The sequence below is a fragment of the Pseudorca crassidens genome, chromosome 11, assembly GCF_039906515.1.
Source record: "Pseudorca crassidens isolate mPseCra1 chromosome 11, mPseCra1.hap1, whole genome shotgun sequence".
NCBI lineage: Eukaryota > Metazoa > Chordata > Mammalia > Artiodactyla > Delphinidae > Pseudorca > Pseudorca crassidens.
Window position 1 is genome coordinate 4,119,176 of NC_090306.1, and position 18,505 is coordinate 4,137,680.

The following is an 18,505-nucleotide window of genomic DNA, read 5'->3' on the forward strand; positions in this document are numbered from 1 at the left end:
GGAAACGGCATTTCAAAATGAGCAAGATGAAGTTCTAATCATCGAAACAGGTTTCTTTCTTAAAGAAGAAAAACAAAGGCAATGTCTTCTCACTGGGAAGTTTCCCATCAGAATTTTCTAGAGACCGAAACAGCAAAACAGTCTTCAGTAGAGTCAGAAATTAACACTGGACTTGCCCTGCAGTTGTTTTGCTGCCCTTTCCCCCCTTTATCGCAGGGAGGTTAAGATTAAGGCAGGTGACGCCCAGGAGATGGAGTTTCTATTCACTGCCCGCGGTGCCAGGTGGGCCAAGGTTCACAAAGGGTATCTTTAGGTCACTTCTTGCATGTTGTAAGTTATACAACAGGCAGCTGTTTCCCCGGGGAAACAGGGAGACCTCTTCACTAAGTGTTGCACGGCGCAGGCTCTCAACGTGTGTTGGAAGGAAGGAAGGAAGAAAGGAAGGAAGGAAGGGAAGGAGGGAGGGAGGGAAGGGAAGGAGGGAGGGAGGGAAGGGAGGGAGGGAGGGAGGGAAGGGAGGGAGGGAGGGAAACAGAAAGGGGTAAGGAAGCCTACCCTTGACTCATCAGCATCTAGATCACAGGTGGATCACACATCCTACTCAGGCATGACCTTTTCTGACTAGATCCCCTGTGCAGAGATCTAGGATTATTGAGGACCCTCCCCCTCACTAACAAAAGAGTATGGGTTTAAGTCAGGGAGAGGAAAGAGGTGTCCTGGAGTTCCGCTGATTAGTGATTTATCTGAAGAACTAATGATGGAGAGGCTAACAGTTCTATAATAGAAATGTGTAAACCCTTCTAATCCAACCATCTTATTTTACAAATGAAGACACCAAGGGCTAGAAAAATAATGTGGGACTTCTGCTTCCGGCCAAAACGGAGCAGCATTTTGGACCTTATTTATCATGTGACTTAGACCAAAAAAAAAAAAAAAAATCTCTCTGGATCTGCATGTCTTTCTTTTCTCTGAAAACCAACTGAGGACTGGAGAGCAGGGCTGGGCCTAAGGTGAGGCAAGTGAGGCATTCCTGCCCAGCTCTGAGGGCGAGGGCCACCTCAGTCTGCCCGCTGGGCACTTTGCTTGCCTCCAGGGGACAATCGTGTGTGACTGAGGTGAGGGTCCAGGGAAAGGTCTCGGCTGGGAGCTGCATTTCCTGCCTCCTCTTTCATGTGGCTTTGGCTTGGACTCTACCTTTCATAAAGACGTTCACTCCCATCAGCCTCCCTGCCACTTCCACCAAAGCCTCGCCCCACCTGACCCGCCTCCACTCGGCTGGTGGCTGCGGGGGGGTGCCCCAGTGTGGCTGTTGCCTTGAGCCCCGCCCACTGTGCTTGCGGTCGCCTCCCCTCCCCCTCCCCCCCCCACCCCGAGAGGTCCCTGGAGAACCGGCCACTTGGCGCTTCCTTGGACCTGTCCTGCTCTTTCTCCCCAGCTTTGCGTGTTGTGCTCCTGGCCTGGGTCAGGCCTGGGCAACATGGACTCCAAGTGGAGAGGAACTCTGAGCAGACTGGACTGGACCAGCCTTGTCCCTTCTTCGGAGACACTGATGCAGGGTGACAGGTGGAGTTTGGGGAGGTGTGGACGGGGGGAGGATGCCAACAGGCCAGCTGAGTGCCCCTGTCGCTAGAAGGCTCTGTTTCTAGCAGTCGTGGGACAGCGGGCCTGCCCCCTCTCTCTAGAAGTCAAAACAGAACTTGCAAAACCGAGTGCAAACAGCCTTCCCGCATGTCCCAAGGCCCCCGCTGATCTGCTTGGAGCTCGAGCCCTCCACAGATAGCAGTTTCTAGCCGGCACCCTGGGTCACTCCCTACGTGATGGAGGGAGGGGGAGGGAGGATGGATGCTTTCCCCTATCAAAGCCAAGGTCAGGAGTGATAAGAGAATCTTGGGCTGAAAAAGCCCCCTTAAGGGTCATCTCTCGCACCCCCCTCCAGCTAAGGCTTTCCGTCCTCCTCTGCAGATAGACCCCTGGCTGCGGGCCTCCCCTGAAGCAGCCCCTGCTTTCACACTCCAGCGACGGGCAGCTCCATGACCATGGCACAGACAGGGAACGACACCTTTTTGCGATCTGGGTTAGATGTCACCTGCTCTAACACGAGACCAGCCCCTCCTGTCTTATCTCTTGCGGAGAAGGGAACAGAGCAGCAGCGCGCTGGAGGAGGAGGGATTGAAGTCAAAACCTAGGCAGCCGAGTCCAAGGCTGAGGACACTAGGCTCCGTCTACACCCTGGCTCCTCAGATTGTGGTCCACAGCCCAGGAGAGTCTGCTTCCCCTGGGAGCCAAGGAGAAATGCAGAATCTCGGGTCCCACCCCACACCTACTGATTTCGCTTCTGCAATTTTATCAAGATCTCCCAGTGACTCATTTGTCCGTAAAAGTTTGAGAAGCGCTGGGCTAGGGCTCAGTCTTGGGGCAGGAGCCTCGACCCAGAGCCAGATTCCTACACCACACCCTTCCCTGAGCTCCCGAGGGCAGCGGGCTCAGCTCCAAAATCATCCCAGCCATCTACCCCGAGCCGGGTGGGTGCGGTCCTCCAGGCGATGGGTCCCTCCATCGCTGTTCCTACTGGAGAAGCCCGAGCTTCACGCCCAGCTGGGGTCCTGCTGGCTGCAGCCCCACGTCGCCCCGCTTTGGAGCTGTTTTTGCACGCGGTACAGGGCACTCGGTTTTGTGGGGTGGTGAGGGTTTTTTTCCTTTATGTGTGTGTGATTCACTTGGCTTGCTTTTTTTTTGTTTTGAACGAGGGGTGGGTTTTGTGTCTCTGAATGACACCCTTGTGGCCTGTGTCCCCGCCGGCCTGCTTCGAGGCGAGGCCTCTGTTTTTAAGCATCAGGGCTCTGCCACCCAGACCTGGGGAGGCATACTTAAAGCTGTTTAAATCGACAGACCAGGCAAACAGGATTAACTCTGTGGGCCCAGAAGGGGAGGCAGGGGCCAGAGGGGGCCACAGCACGGCCTACATGGATGAGCAGGGCAGCCAGCCGGGCTGGGCCAAGCCGGCCAAGAATGCTCGATCTGGGAGGTAGGCAGAGAGCTTGCAATCTGCCGCTGATTGGATTAGACATGGTGTGAAATTCGGAGCAGGGCCCCACGGCTGGGGCTGGGGCCCAGGCTGCTGTGCGGCCCCAGACCGCGTGGGGATGCCTGGCCTGCCCCAGCAGGCCTTGGAGACGGCTTGGATGTCACGGCCCTCACAGGCTCCCCAGCGCCTGGCCCGGCATCTTCCCGCCCCACTGAATCTCCCCTGCGTTCTCAGGGAACATGGGGCCCCGGGCCCCTGCTCAGAGCGACCCTCACTCAGCCGTGCTCTCAGCAGAGGCCCAGCTGCCGAGGAGGGAGAGGCCCCATCTATCAGGCCTCTCTCCTGCTACCCTCCCTTTGCCTTTTGCTTTGTCTCTTTTCTGTCTCCCTCCTGCATGGTCTAGTCCGTTCAGAGGGTTCTGCTCCATCTGGATCTGTTCAAGACGCCACTTCGACTTGTGTTTTCCACTTTCTCAGGGGTTGGGAAGTTCTGATGGACACATCTCAGGATTCTGCAACTCCTTCCCGAAGCCTGATCAGGCTGGGGGAGCCAGAGGGGGCGTGGGATTTCTCATCGCTGAGAAGTTGACAAGGTTTAAGCCTTTTTGGCAAAGGCGAGAACACCAGGTGGAGAAAGGGAAAAGAGGGACCAGAGGAGGAGGTTGAGTGGGTGGAACTGGCTTTTAATGGGCATTCCCAGACCCCAGCCAGACCCCAGCTGGGAAAGGGGCTGTTTTAGCCAGAAGAGTCAGCCTCTGGCTGGCGTCGGTGATGCAAGCCAGTGGTCAGAGTATGGACGCCTGGATCCCAGGCAGAGGGCTGACGCCCGTCATCTCCTGCCCTCCCTCTAACTCTTGTCCTAAAAGGCAAATTAAAAAAAAAAAATCTCTAAGCCATCCTGCCACGCGGAGAAGTCTCTGATTCTAAGTCTGCCCCTTAGCTGCGGCCCAAGTACAGCGTTGGCCAAAAGTCCTTCCTTATCTGTTTCACTGCGTCTGAAGCAAGAAGGTCAGGGATCACACCCCCTTCATCTGCTTTGAAAAGTCGCCCATCTCTTGCTATAAGAAAGACCTCCACGGTTCAGCTAGTTCTAGAACCACAGCATGTCAGAGCTGGAACAGGGCACAGAAACAAGCTCCCTTACTTTACAGACGATGACACTGAGTCCCTGGGGCCCCGGCGTCACATCAGAGTGTCCAGACATCTCTCCAGCTCCCCTGTTAATGACCAGCCCTGTCACTAGTCAGGGGAGAGCATGCCATGCCCAAGGTCTCCTGCCCCTGGTGCCTCACTTTCCTCTCCTGCTGGCGCCATGACTCCACCTCCAAGGACACCTGAGCACGGTTCCCAACAAACCACAGGAGGTGTGTTCCCCTGTGGTACCTGGGAAACACCTGTCAGGAGGGCATCTTCCTCCCTCCCCCTGACCTCTCCCCACCCCAGCAGCAGCTAGACTTTCTTTCTTACTTGGGGATTGGGAGTGCCTCTTCAGTGCCTTTCAGAGAGGACAGCCTATATTAGTGTATAGATTTCGAGGCATGCTACACTTCTGATCTGTCTACACTGTCTACCTAGGTTGTGTGTTAACAAGAATCCCAAGGTTTGCTAGGAAGAGTGGTCCGAATGTCTGCTATGGGTGAGGGGGAGGATGGTGACTCAGACTGCAGCCCCTGAATTCGGCATAGAAACAGGCAAGCCAGTGCACCCGGGAAGAACACACGCCCCCAAGCCTGCAGGGCTCCACCCTTAACTCCAAAGACGTGCCCTCCCTTTCTCCAGCCCACGGCAAGCGTGCTCGGGGCTCCCCAGCCCTTGCTTGGCCATCGAGACGAGTGATTTTCCAGTGGAGAGAAAAAGCTTTTTGAACCTTCCAATCCCCAGTATACAAAGAGAAACCAAATTACAGAGACACCAAGAGCCCCCGGGTCTTATTCAAAATGTCCCCCAATTCTGCAGGCTCCTCCTACCTGCAGTTTTCTGTCCACTGTTTGTGGATGCCAGTTTCCAGCACCGCCCCCCCCAAAACTCTCCCCACCCTGTGCTCGTAGGCATTTCTCCCTGGTGGGGAGATGAAGTCTCTTTCCTTTCCTCTTGATCTGGGCTGGCCTGTGACTGGCTTTGACCTACAGAATTTGCCTAAAGTAACCTGGGACTTCCAAGCCCTGATTTTCAGAGGACTGGGAGCTCCTGCTTCCTCTCTCTTTGGAAGCCAGCAGGGATGGAAAATGCCAGAGAGCCCAAGCCCATGTGCTATGGGGAAGCCCAAGGCAGCCAGAGGAGAAGCCGTGTGCAGGACCCCCAAGGCCCCAGACACAGGACTGAGATCTTGGTTTCCCACCAGCTCAGTGCCAGCAGAATGCAGCCAATGAATGACCCCAGATGCCTCCTCATGGCCAGAACTGCCTGGCCGAGTCCTGCCCAACTTCCTGACCCACAGAATTGTCGCTTTAAGATACTAAGTTTTGGGGTGGTTTGTTACACAGCAGTAAACACACTGAAACACTCTGTGATCGTGTTTGTGGCCCGACACCAGTGAAGCCATGACTTCTTTCGGCCATGTTTCAAAGTCAGTCTACCACTGACTGCTGCATGGGCTGCAAACCACCCATAGGACTGCCTCACTCCTCAGAACGGAAGGAATCACCCACGCACCTTGACACTGTGTAGACAGGACCAGGAGCGCGTTGGAATGCTCTGGTGCAGCTTTGGAAAGGACAAGTGGGTCTCTTACATTTCTTTTAAGTCTGACGGTGTTCCATTCCATCCTCGTTTCTTTGGCCCCTTCACTGCCTGGGCTCCTGTGCCCATCCAAGGACTATACAGTTTCAATTCCCTGCAGGTGATTTGTAGCACATCCCAGGGTCATTGTCTCCATCCATCCGCCCAGAAAGTCCCATCATTCTTCTCCTCGGAGTTCTGTTCTGCAACTGTTCTGCAAAAAAAGTTTCAAAATGTGTACAAAGGGTGCTTCCTTTTTGTCTAGTGGGGAAGGGCAACAATAATGTATATTTACACGTGTTTGCATTTGCATAAAGAAACACGGAGAGAATACACATGAAATTAACAACAATGGTTTCTCCTGGCAGAGGACAGAGGAAAGAGGGACGTGAGGGTAGGTGGATGACAGGGTGAACTGAAATTTACCATAAGCTTTTTTATTGTTTTGATTTTGGGCCATGTGAATTGCATTACCTAATCCAAAAAAATGTTAGGGGGAAAAAGGATACGTACTTTGCCTAATTTGATTAAAGAAAAGCACAAAAAGCAAAGCCAGGATCAGAAGCTTTGGATGGAACCATGCCTATTTAAGTTGCCCAGGAAAACCCCAGGATTTACAAAGAGCTTGAAAATCTTAGGAAGGAGGAGAGGCAAAGGCAGCGCTTCATCATGGTTTCCAAGAATCTGAAGCCACACTGGGGTCTGCAGGGCGAAGTGGGAGAAACAGGCTCCCGCACCTGAAGGAGGTGTTAGACTCTGAGAAGTGTTAGGAGGGGTTTCCATCTGGACTTAGGAACCTCACACTCTGCTTTGGCTGAGTCCTGAATGAGCTTCCAGACCCACGATTCCAAGATTAATTATTCCAGTCCAGATGTTCCCTGACAGTGAGAAAGAGTTCCTTTCTCCAGCTGTATCCTAATGGCAGGTGAAAACTGGCAGGTCTGAACCTGAGCTCCACGGGTCAGGGGGCTTGTGCCCTGGGTACTAAACCTGGACAAGGTGAAATGACTTGCATTCATTAAATCAGCATTCCTTTCCTCCTTTTAGAAATAGAAGATTATAACTTCCTTGAGAGCAGGGACACACACGCCCTTCCCATTTCTGTTACTACTTGTGGAATGAATGAACGAATGCACCGTCTAAAACCTGTGAAATACAGTTTATTTGCAAGTTGTGTGAAAAATCATGCAATAAGCCATCAAATTATTTTCTGAAGCAACAAAGGTTCCAGGCGGTTTCTAACACTGGGAGAAGGTGATGGCTTTGCCAGTAGAGGGCAGTGGTGACTTGTCAATTAATACGAGAGAGAGAGAGAGAGAGAGAGAGAGAGAGAGAGAGAGAGTGTGTGTGTGTGTGTGTGTGTGTGTGTGAGTGAGTGTGTGTGTGTGTGTGTGTCTATGAGTGTGTGTGTGTCTCTATGAGTGTGTGTGTGTCTATGAACTGCAGCCCACACTCTTCTCTATTCCTTCTCTCCAGAGTCAGCTTCTCCTGCTGTTTCTGTCAAGACAGAATGACCTGCCTTCAGTCAATACATACACTTCAGTGATGGACAGTTGAGGTCATAGTCCTTGACCCACAAAACCCCCTTGGCTGGACTTGGCAAACCCACTCTGTGCTGGAATGAACTTGAATTCTACATTAATACCTTCTTAATAACATTCAGAGACCGTGGGGATTGTTTTCTGGGAAAAGAAGATGCCGCCTCCTTCCCTCTTCCCCTGGGGCCTCTGACCCCTCTTTATCTCCTGACAGGCACCATATCTAATCACAGGAATGAGGGGCAGCCCAGCAAGACCTGGGCGCTTTCCGGGTGGAGGGAGCCGGCAGTGACAAGCTCTCAGCCAGGATCCCAGGATCGCAGGCTGCTCAAATATTTAAGGGTACAAAGAAGCAGCTGTCAAGCACTTGTGCATTCGGGAGGGAGAGGGAGTCGGGGCATAATTAGCCTGCACTGGTTCCCCGAAAGGACTTCTCCTCCCCTGGGGCCCCTTGAGCCCAACCGACTGCATGCAAATCAGCACCAGAGGAGGTTGTTTCCCTGCATTCCTTTCCTGCAAAACTCTGGGAAAGAAGACTTTCTACTCCAGGGTAATAAACGAGTACTCCGCCACAGACCTGGCGGACGTCCTTCACCCCTGACTTTTTCTGGACCTCAGTTATTTCATCTGATAAATGGGAGAACTGAATTCACCAACTCGCCACTTCCAAACTGAGGAGCCACGCGGTACCCAGCAGAATGCAAACAGTGACCCTCTGGGACAAAACTAACTCCAGAAAGTGAGGTGTGTGCAGGCTCAGGCCAGGCGTCACAGGGCTGAGCATGGTGTGCCCTGGAAGCCCTAAGGGCGGGGGTGGGGGAGGGGGAGGCAGGTGTCATACAGGAAGGGAGAACAATGACATCCAAGTAATCATCCTTCGATCTGTGTAACTGCTTACAAAGCCCGCTTCCATGCCCGGCACCTCCCTGAAACCTCAGAGCAGGGACGGCCTCATTTTAAAGATGAGACTGGAGCAAACACAGGGTGCGCACCCTCCCCTTGGTTCTCTGGTTAGCTGATGTCACAGCCAGCTCTCCTGTAACAAATGGGTAGAAGGCACTGGTGGAAACAAACAAGGTGCCCGGCTTCCACACAGAGGTGGCAGGAAGCTCAGGATGGGGGATTCGGGCAAGACCTTCTGGGGTGGGAGGTTCCCCGTAGGTAACCCCAAACCACCCCAAACATTGTGGGTGGGAGGGGGCTCACTGGCTGTAAGCTGCTGGGCTTACAGAGCTGCAAGGAAGAGCAAAAAGGGAAGACGCCGTCAGTCTTGGTTTTCAGAGGTACAGACTATAAAGGCTGGTTGGTGCTCAGGGTTGACTTGACTCCAACATGGCAAAAAAATAAAACCCTCTGTGTACTTAGCCTGAAAGGGGCTACGTCAAGGGATGGATGGCACTGAGTGGTCCAGTGTCCAACTCTCTCCAGCAACGAAGAACGACAGTCTTTATGGGGAGCCTTTAGGATCATGGCTGGAAGCACGGGTTTGCCTGTGACCTGGGAGAGGTGGAGGGGGAGGTGTGGCCAGGGACAGAAGCCCTGGTAAATGTAGGTGGAGTCAAGACCCAACGTTGTGCATGGCTGGTGCCCATCTCTGTCCTACAGATGTTTTAGAAACACCGTAGGGCACAGTTAACTGGGTACCTCACTCTTCTCAGGTAGGAAATCACTGAAAATGATCGTAACGATTATTGTCGTATTACTATGCCTTGATATAGGTATCACGTTTCCTAGTCTCCGTACACATATTATCTCACTTGATCCCCCCAAACCGGAACACGTACAAGGCAGGAACTATTACTGTTCTTTTACAGAGGAGGAAGCCGAGTCCCAGGAATTGAAATGATTTGGTCAAGGTTACACAGCTGGAACATCACTGAGCTGAAGCTCAAACACAAAACTCCTGACTCCATCTTCCAAGTTGGGAAGAGGAAGAGAGCCAGACCCGGCAGCCTGGCCTCCCGGCCCTTTCCGAGGGCCTTGCTGGGTGCAGCTCCGAGTAAAGGCAGTACAGAGCTATGTGTGCAGTCCCCGTGACCTCAGGAAGCTTGAGTGGCCTTTCCCCACTGGATCAGGAGGAAGAGGGAAGGAAGGATGGGGTGAGGGTACAGCATAGGAGTGCGGAGGGAAATGAGAGAAAAAGCAATGGACTGGGAATCCACGGCCTTTTTTTTTTCAATTGAAGTGTAACTGACGTACAGTATTATATTAGTTTCAGGTGAACCACATAGTAATTCAATATTTTTATACGTTCCAAAATGGTCACCACGATAAGTCTAGTTACCATCTGTCTCCGTACAAAGTTATTACTACATTATTGGCTATGTTCGCTATGCTGTACGTTACATCTCTGTGACATTTACATTTTATAACTGGGACCTTTCACCTCATAATCCTTTTTGCCTATTTTGCGCATCCCCCCTTCCCTTCCCTCTGGCAATCACCCATTTGTTCTCTGTATCTATGAGTCTGTTTCTGCCTTTTTGTGTGTGTTTGCTCCTTTGGTTTCTTTTTTTTTTAAGATTCCCTATATAAGTGAAATCATATGGTATTTGTCTTTCTCCGACTTATTTCACTTAGCACAATACCCTCTAGGTCCACGCATGTTGTCACAAATGGCAAGATGTCATTCTTTTTTGTGGTTGAGTAATATTCCACTGTATAAACATATACCACATCTTCTTTATTCATCTATGGATGGACACTTTGGTGTCCATATCTTTGGTCCACATCTTGGCTATTGTAAATAGCGCTGCAGTGAACATAGGGGTGCGTGTATCTTTTCAAATTAGTGTTTTCATTTTCTTCGGATAAATACTCAGAAACGGAATTGCTGGATCATACAGTAGTTCTATTTTTAATTTTTTGAGGAACCTCCATACTGTTTTCCACACTGGCTGCACCAATTCACACCCACTGACAGTGTAGGAGGGCTCCCTTTTCTCTGCACCCTCACCAACACTTGTTATTTCTTGTCCTCTTGATAACAGGCATTCTGACAGGTGGGAGGTGGCATCTCACTGCGGTTTTGATTTGCATTTCCCTGATGATTAGTGGTGCTGACCATCTTTTCATGTGTCTCTTTGCCATTTGTATATCTTCTTTGGAAAAATGTTCAGATCCTCTGCCCGTTTTGTAATTAGATTTTTTTTTTGATATTGAGTTGAGTGCTTATAAATAACTTTGGATATTAACCCCTTATTGGTTATATTGTTTGCAAATATCTTCTCCCATTCAGTAGGTTGTTAATGATTTCCTTCACTGTGCAGAAGATTTTTATGTTTGCTTTTGCTGCCCTTGCCTGAGAAGACAAGTTGAAGAAATATACTGCTAAGACTGATGTCAAAGAGCTTACTGCCTATGTTTTCTTCTAGGAGTCTTATGGTTTCGGGTCTAAGACTCTGTGGTCTCGGAGGTTAGTCTGACTGTGCTTTTAGCTGCAACTTGGGGAAGGTCATTGCATCAATCTGAGTCCCAGGCCCACCCTGCGCAAAATAAGATGCTGGAACAAATGATTCTAAAGTCCCTTCTGGCTCTAAAACATTAGGATTAAATATTCATCTGTGTACACACGGACACACACACACACGGACCACTGCACCCAGATTATGAATGTTAACCCTAATTCATTCATTCATTCATTCAGTAGTTGCTTGTTATATGCAAAGCAATGTTAGTGCTCAGTTATGACTTAGAGATGAGCATAAGCTAGTTGTATATTTGAATTTCAAAGTAAACCAAACTATTTACACTGGTATTTCAGCCTGTCTGTACCAAGAAGAAGGTTGGAAATTTAGGATGCGTTATCAGTGACTTGAGCTTTGCGGGAGATGATGGGTCCCCACGTTTGAGCTAGCTACGAGTAAGCTCAGAGAGTGTATCTTGCTTAGGAACTGAACCACGTATCCAGCACACAGTGAAGCCGAACGCACAGACTTGATGCACTATTTCACGTGCCAGGTTCCCCAACAAGAGCTGAAATTGCCCTTAAGACACAGATCCTCCTAAGAGGTACCACGTCCTGTGGACTTTTTCCCACATTAGTATAGTGAAATAACTGCAGATGGGAAGGGGTTAACCAATGGTGGTATTTTGCTGGGAGAGAGGATGTTATGAGCCCTGGCAGGGTGATCATCTCTCCTGCCCACTTCTGCCTAGTGCCACCGTGGAATGAAACACTTCCTTCTACTTTCCAATTGCATCTGCCCCCCTAAGCTCACCAAGAGGCCGGGGCTGAGGGTGGAAGCCAGGAAGGAGAGACAGCCAGTTCACCAAGACACAGAGAGGTTGAGCCAGTGGTCTCAGCCCACACAGGAAATCAGATGCAGGGGCCCTGGCGCAGCCCTGGAATTCATGAGCTCCAGGCTTCGCTTCTAGACAGATGCTTGTGTTTCCTCCGATGTTTGTTTAATGTCAGAAACATTTCAGTGGAAACCAGAGACCTGGCTTCTCTGAGGCTCACCTGTTGCTTTGGAATGTATTTATTTGTACATGGGGCCCCGTCTCGGCAGACTGTTCCCTTCCTCCAGCCAGAAGGCTGATGTGCTAACGTCACGGTCTCCACGGCAACGGACCCTGATATTACAGACGGCAGATTGTGCCTCCAGGTAGATAGAAAGTGACCCCGGCAGGTAAAGTGGGCCAAACAAACTTCCTGGTTCCGGGCAAAGGTCTCAAAGACGAACAGTAAAATGTGCCCTCACTGCCCACGCCCGGACACGCTCTACTCTGGGGCAACAAACACCTCACCGTTTGAGGTCTAGTTTTTTTCTCCCATTATTCTTGCGAAGAGAGGCAAAAGCATTTCTGCTTTCCTTACTGATCACTGCCCCTCCCTCAACCCCTCTGCCTCCAGGTATTCATAAAACTAAAGACAAAGACGAAACAGCCAGCTCCCCTGGGTATGGTCGTGTCTGAGCACGGACCCTGGGCATGGAGGTGTGCGTCCCAGGCATGGCGGTGGTGAATCTTCGTGGGTCTGTGCTGATTCATCCTCGAAAGGAAAGGGAAGGAGAGGAGAAGGGAGGAGAAGAAAAAATAACAGAACAGAACACTGGAACTATGGGAAGCCACTCCTCCCGCGGCCAGCACATCTATGCACCACGAAGTCCCGAGCGCCAGGGGTCCTCCTCATGGTTTGCCTGCAGTGTCCCCGACAGCCTGGCCATCGGTTCCTATGGCCTCCAGGGCCAGGGGACCTGGCCCTCTTACGGCCTCTCCCGGGCACTTATCTGCTTTGGTGTTTCCCGTGTCCCTAAGCTGGGAGCTGCCTCCTACGCCAGACCGTGGTTCTAGGGCCCTGGAGGTGGAATGATGGGCTCGGGGGAGGCCCGGCTCCCGGCCCCCTCACGACCACCTCCCTAGGCTTCTCCTAAGGCCCGCCTCTGAGGCCTGGCCACAGCTGGCGGGGCCATCTCAATCCAAGCCTCCAGTCCTGAGGAGCTCGAGGAACTGAGCTGAGATGGCCGTCGAAGTGTATCTACCTCAGAAACCAAGGGCTGGCCTGGCCCTTCCTCTTTCAGCTTTGGACCATAACGACATCCCCAAGCCACCTGCATCTTATACAGAACACACTCCTGCCCGCAGCGAACAGCTACGGTATCCACAGCCTTGGGAGGGGCTCGTTAGTCATCACACTGCCAGGAAGTGGACATCTTACCAGTGGTCTGGAGAATGGGCAGACCCGGGAGAAGGCACTCTCTGTCCCCACTGGGCCTGCACGTCCAAACCTGACCCACCCTGCAAGACCGCAGACAAAGCCCACTCCCAACAAAGCTTCCCTGAAACACGCCTGGCAGGGACCTCCTCATGCTCTGCACACCCACGGCACCTGATCCAGCCCCTGCCCAGGTGTGTATCACTGTATCTCGTGTTCACAGGTAAGCTACATCCTACCTTCCCTACCAGGCTTCATAAGCTGCATATGGACAGGGTCTGTGTCTGATCATTGTGTCCTCTTTTGCCTTGAACTTAATAGCTGCTTAATAAACCAGAGTAAATGCATAAATGACTATAATGCAATGGGCCGTGTATGACTTCACTGTCTGGACTACTTCCACCCACATCCTCCTTCCACTCCTAACGGCTCTTATCCCTGCCCCCCTGCCGGCCACACAAAGATGCTACTTCACACCCAGCTGTGGACGTATGTGCTGTAAGGCTCCCCTCCTCGCCTTCCCAATCCTAAGTGCGACACATAGGTTAACGTTACCTAGTCAGCTCCTTTGGGGCAGTGACCTTCCCAAAAAGGCATTTCTTTTTATTTTCCAATCAATAAAAACAGAGCTCCCCTTTTGAAATTTTTCTTTAAGGTTCTAGACCCTGGCCTTGAGCTGTAGGCAAGAGACCACCTCTTCCAAGATGACGAGATCCTTTCTTCTACGCAAATTAAACTATAAGCTTTCCTAATGGACCAGATCTCTAGAACTGGCTATTTCTTCCAAATGAACCACGTACTGTCTTCTTGGTACAATTAGTTTTAGCTTTGACTGCAAGTGACAGAAATAGTATTGGCTTAAACAAGATGGAAAGTTACTTCTCCCTCCAATAGAAGTCTGGAGGCGTTAGTGCAGGGGTGCCAGGGAGGCTTCCTAAGGTCTTCAGGGACCTAGGATCCTTCTATGTGGTCTGTTATTCTCAGAGCTTGGCTGCTACCTCATGGCTCAGAATGACTGCTGAGCTCCAGCTCTCAGGCCGGCAGCCCACCTGCCGAAACAAGGAAGCAGTGAAGAGGGACGCACTTCTTCCCTTTAAAGACACTTCCAGGAACTTGCCCACTACACTTCCCCTAAACTCTACTGGCCACAAGGGAAGTCGATAAATGTCATCCTTCTGTTTAGGTTACAGATTGCGATTCTAAGGAAGAAGCAGGTAATAGCTACTAGAGACACTAGCAGACCTAGCTCTACTTTGTCCTGAATAATTATTTTTCCATCTTTGAGAGACCAGTTTTCTCATTCCTCAATGGCCAGGACTGGCAGAATCTCTAGGTCCACCTCTGCTTTTTTTTTAAACCACTGAATTATACACTTTATTTATTTTTAAATTTTTTTTGGCTGCACCATCGCACAGCATGTGGGATCTTAGCTCCCCGACCAGGGATCGAGCGCGTGCCCCCTGCAGTGGAAGCGAGGAGCTTAACCACTGGATCGCCAGGGAGTCCCCACCTTTGCTTTTCATAAGCCAGGTGTTTAGATGGAGCTGGGGGATCCAAGGTACAGCAGGTCAGGTGATTTTCTCAAAACACGCAGCCAACTAAAGCCGAGACGGGAGGGACACACGGCGGTCCCGACCCCCGGGCTCACTAGAGTCACAGCTTCAGGAGGCTCAGCTGGGTCTGAGTCAGGAGAGGAGGCTGTCACTGCACAAAGCCCTGGGTGCCGAGGAATGCCAGGACCGGGAGAGACATCGAGGCCTGGCTGAGAGCAACCTCCGGAAGCTGTGGATAAGAAATCTGTGCCCGGAGGTGCCGGGTGCCAGGGGCACAGGGACTGCGGCTCCCTGGTACCATCTTGGCCCTCAGCGCCCCACTCTCCTCCCAGGGCAAGACCTGCAGCGCCTGCTCCAGCAGGGGCAGTCTCCTACCACCTGGCCGGGAGCTTGGGACCCCGAGGGGCAAACCCCACAGCTGCAGCCATTCTTGGGGGCACCGAGTTTCCAGGTGAACACATCCCTGCCTGGGCTGGTAGCTACGTGCAGACATTCCTGTTATTGTCCTGAATCTGGCCCGGCCCCTCCAGCCCCTGCCTCCCTGAGTGGCACGTGCCGTCCCACTGATGGGTTCTCCTCCCCAGGGCCTCCTCGGGAAAGGTATTTGGGCTGGCGGTTTGCCTGCCCCTTCTCCCTGGGTGCCAGGCCCTCTGAACATCCCACAGACTGTGGGAAGGATGGTTTTGAAAGATCGTACACACGTAGGCTTACAGTGTCCTACAAGGTGGGGATGTGCCAGGTCCGGACTAGCTTGGGCTGGAAGGCAGGATGCCCGGCTTCTATTCAGGGTTAAGTGGACCCACAAGGGAAGAAAGACACTGTCCTGCTCGAAGTTCCTTTCAGGGGAGAGCAGGGGGGAGCCCATTCAAATGGGGAAATGGAAGCTCTCCAGGCATCCATCCTTCGAAAGTGCAGCCTCCCTGCCTGGGCCGGAAGATCACCTCCGACTTCAGGTGAGTAAGTTATTCTCACTCCCCTTTCACAGGGGGAGAACACTGAGGCCCAACCATTAGGATGGGGTATAATTTCCCACTTCATCTGTATCTTGCACAGCTCACAGCCCCTCTCTAAAGAGGTGCCGGGCCACCATCCAGGCATGCCCTCGTGCTGGATCTGCAATGGTGAATCCTCTTTTTTTGAAAACCCCAGTGTAGGAGAGTTAACTCTTTTTTTTTTTTTTTTTGCGGTACACGCGCGCAGGCCTCTCACTGTTGTGGCCTCTCCTGTTGCAGAGCACAGGCTCCGGACGCGCAGGCTCAGCGGCCATGGCTCACGGGCCCAGCCGCTCTGCGGCATGTGGGTTCTTCCCGGATGGGGGCACAAACCCGTGTCCCCTGCATCAGCAGGCGGACTCTCAACCACGGCGCCACCAGGGAAGCCCCCTGAGCTCTACTCTTGCATGGTTAGAATTAAGAATTTTCTATGTCCTGTGTTGTCTTCATATGAAATATGAAAGGAGAATAGATCTTATGCCTCCTTGAGACTTCTAAGTTTAAAAGATTCCCATTTTGGAAGGAAGGAGCTAGGAAGGAAAGTAGCAACAGGCATTGGAAACACTGGTCTTCAAATCCACCAACTGTGGTCTTCGGGCAGGTTGTGTTTTTTGCTTTTTTTGTTAATTGGTTGTTTTTTTAACATCTCCAGTTCCTTACCTATCTACTTAATTTTTTCCAGTTTTAATACTGTTTTACTGAAGTATAGTTGACCTACGTGTTAATTTCTGCTGTATAGCAAAGTGATTCAGTTATACATATATATATATATATTATTTTGTATATTCTTTTCCATTATGGTTTATCATAGGATATTGAATACAGTTCTCTGTGCTATACCATAGGACCTTGTTGTTTATCCCCCATCTACTTTAAAGTAATTAAACGGATCTGAGGATTAAATGAGATGACACTTACAAAAGGAGCTAGTTTGAGACCTGGCACATGATGGGTATTTGGTAAACAGTGCTTTCATAACCAGTCTCACTTTCTTTGAGCGGCATGGTCTTGCCCCAATTAGTTTAATCCAGTGGACATCATGCATTTTTTAAAAAATGAAATTTGGGACTTCCCTGGTGGTCCAGTGGTTAAGACTTCGCCTTCCAATGCAGGGGGTGTGGGTTCGATCCCTGGTCAGGGAGCTAAGATCCCACATGCCTGGGGGCCCAAAAACCAAAACATAAAACAGAAGCAGTATTGTGACAAATTCAATAAAGACTTAAAAAAAATGGTCCACATCAAAAATTCTTTAAAAAATAAAAATAAAAAAAGTGAAATTCTTTCCACACGTCCAGGTTTGTGGACTGTCGACATAACCCCCAATCTTAGTGGCAGGCTGGAAGGTTTTAAAAAAATGTATGTGACAGTGGTCCATTGAGCAAGCACCGAAAATGAAGTGGACAGCTGAGGCGATTTTCTAGATAATCCCCACCCCAAATCGGGGATGCCTGGGGCTGAGTGATCAGGACAGTTGTGCGAGTCCCTGCCCTGTCTTGCCCGGTACAGACCTGCTTGTTTCACTGATCCTTTCCTTAATATATTTATTTAAAAATACAATGTTGATTCACTATTTCAAACTGTATGCAAAGGTTCTTCGGAGGAAACTAAGAGGGTTGTGTCTCTTAGCACCTTAAGTGCTAGTTTTTAACAGACATTAAATCTGGATTAATAATCATAATAGCCTGACTTGCTGTTGCTTTTGGAAAAGCCAGAAACCCAGCCTTGTCTGTTGCCTCGTTGTTTTTTTTTTTAATTAAACTATAGTTGATTTACACTATTGTGTTAGTTTCAGGTGTACAGCTGCAGATTCTTTCCCATTATAGGTTATTAGAAGATATGGAATATAGTTCCCTGTGCTCTACAGTGAATCCTTGTTGTCTACCTAGCCTCCTTTGTTTCCACCATGTCTCCATAAAGGGCCCAAGGTGTCTATGAACACTGCCAATTTGCAAAGAGAAAAGTGAAACTCGGAGAGGTTATGGGACTGGTCCATGGTCACACAGGGAGGCTATGATCACATCTGAACAACAATCCAAGTCTCCAGATTTCAGGTACATTTGAGAACATTTGAGAAGCCTCCTCCCATCCTGTGGGGAGGGTCCAGCTTCACAAGAGAGAGCTGATGCCCTGACAGCCTGATGCAATTTAAGGAATGCTGGAGGACCAACCAGTCTTCCTCCCTCTCTACCCTCTACACCCAAAAGCATTCCTCCCACTTAGATGCCTGAAGTGATTCATTCCTTGGAGGATTCCCAATCACTGGTCCAAAGATGATCTGGGGCTGGTTGCGCACTGACGCAGTCTGCCGGGGGTGGAGAGCAGGGATTCACATTTGTTAAATGCTCCCCTGGTGACCCACAGCCAGGTTTTAGTTCACTTTGATTTGAGTCTTGCTTTCCCAGCTGTCCTAATTTGAAAAGGAAGGACACCTCAGAGGAATGAGCCCAAAGGGCTGGGACCTTAATGCAAAATTATCCTGGTCCTGAGAGATGGCCCTCGATAAAGGGTCTCCCTGATCAAATATGCGTGGCAACGCTAATCACACTTTTTGCTTTCTTGCAGATTTGCTGTTAATATTAGCGTGGTAAAGGCTCTCGAAATTCTTGATAAAACTTGGTCAGCACAGCGTTTCCCAAATGCAGTTGACCCAGAAGCCTCCCCCATTCTTTCCCTAACACCTGTCAGTGTTCCACAGGACACACTTTGGGAAACGCTGACTTTGTGTAAACCACTTCTGCAGCTTTCTCTCTGGATAATCCAGAAAAGTAAAGGGAGATTAACGGGAGCTGGAAAAGTTCCAAAAGGTTAAAAACATGACCAAGTGGGGCTTCCCTGGTGGCGCAGTGGTTAAGAGTCCGCCTGCCAATGCAGGGGACACGGGTTCGAGCCCTGGTCCAGGAAGATCCCACATGCGGCGGAGCAACTAAGCCCGTGTGCCACAACTACTGAGCCTGCACTCTAGAGCCCGCGAGCCACAACTACTGAGCCCACGTGCCACAACTACTGAAGCCCGCGTGCCTAGAG

At 50.7% G+C, this 18,505-nt stretch overlaps 1 long non-coding RNA gene across 5 annotated transcripts in view; it reads right to left on the reverse strand.

Annotated features, from left to right (window-relative positions):
- Positions 1-18,505, reverse strand: part of LOC137202736 (uncharacterized) — a 109,621-nt gene that overhangs the window by 75,425 nt on the left and 15,691 nt on the right. The window contains exon 3 of one of the 5 annotated variants that reach the window (XR_010932763.1): positions 5,688-5,956. The exons of the other annotated variants lie outside the window; for them this stretch is intronic. This is a non-coding gene — a long non-coding RNA (uncharacterized lncRNA). Of the gene's footprint in view, positions 1-5,687; positions 5,957-18,505 lie in introns of those variants that run through there. 5 annotated transcript variants of the gene reach the window in all.